The sequence below is a fragment of the Acanthisitta chloris genome, unplaced genomic scaffold (genome assembly GCF_000695815.1).
Source record: "Acanthisitta chloris isolate BGI_N310 unplaced genomic scaffold, ASM69581v1 scaffold26534, whole genome shotgun sequence".
Lineage (NCBI taxonomy): Eukaryota > Metazoa > Chordata > Aves > Passeriformes > Acanthisittidae > Acanthisitta > Acanthisitta chloris.
The window spans coordinates 1-234 of record NW_008668046.1 but is presented as its reverse complement, the minus strand read 5'-3'; positions in this window follow the sequence as shown (position 1 = coordinate 234).

The window sequence follows — 234 nt, the reverse complement described above, 5'->3', positions numbered from 1 at the left end:
GTGCCATGGTCTAGTGACCACAGTAGGGTTGGACTTGATGAGACTTGGAGGTCTCTTCCAACCAGATTGATTCTATGATTCTACAAACCACTTAAAGAGAAGTAACTCAATCCCTCCTTTAAAGCCCAGCTCACCGAGACGCACCGCGGGGGCCGATGTTCCCGTGCCGCGGCTCAGCTGAGCACACGGACCGGGATAGGGATGAGTTTAGGAGCTCCCGCCGAGCCCCGCACG